This window comes from Arachis ipaensis, chromosome B06 (assembly GCF_000816755.2).
Source record: "Arachis ipaensis cultivar K30076 chromosome B06, Araip1.1, whole genome shotgun sequence".
NCBI lineage: Eukaryota > Viridiplantae > Streptophyta > Magnoliopsida > Fabales > Fabaceae > Arachis > Arachis ipaensis.
In genome coordinates, this window is record NC_029790.2 from 110,657,073 (window position 1) to 110,657,922 (window position 850).

Genomic DNA, 850 nt, shown 5'->3' on the forward strand with positions numbered 1-850 from the left:
TTCTCAATGACCCAAACGGCGGCAGAGCAGCTTCTGATGGAGAGAAAAGCTTCGGCGACGGAGGCGGTTCTCCACGGAGGCTCCCTCTCATGCGCCCTCTCTTCTTCGTCAGCGATGGCAGTGCCTTCCCCATGGCGGCTCTCTCTCCTTCGCGTGTCAAGACGACAACGTTGGAAGCTCCTTCGACGACGACGCGTGATAGCTCGATTGTGATGGCGACCTCTCCCTCTCGGCGCTGCTCTCTCTCTCATCGGTTCTGACTTCCTAGCGGCGACATGACGGCGGCAACGACGCCGCTTCCCTTCCTTCATCTTCTCTTCCTCCGCCCTCCCTTTCTTTCTTTCCTTCTTTCTTTTCTTTCTTTCTTTTTGATTTTTCCTCTGTTTATGTTTCTTGAATTTTTTTTTTGTGACTGAACATAACACAAAGAAAAAAGACCTAAGAAAAAGAGTAGTACTCCTCTCTAATAATAATGTCTAAATTATTAGGAGGTAGTAACCACTCTAGATACATCTGCTTGTTTAAAACAGCAGTCTTAGCCATTAAATCAGCCGCTCTGTTTGCTGTTCGCTGGATGAGCACTAAAGTAGCTGTCCAATTGCGCTGGAGCATCTCTTTGATTTTGTCAAGCATATCAGAGTCATTCCTAATCATGCTGGTTGTGCCTCGCGAAACAAGAAGAAACGCATCAAGATTATCAGTTTCACATATGACCTCTTATGTTTCTTGAATAGAAGAAAGGGGAAGGGGTAATGGCGGCTGGAAAAGGAGAAAAATATTAAAGTTAGGATTTTGTTGTGTAAAAATTAGGATTTGTATAAAGTAAAAATATTTATAAAATAATAGTGTT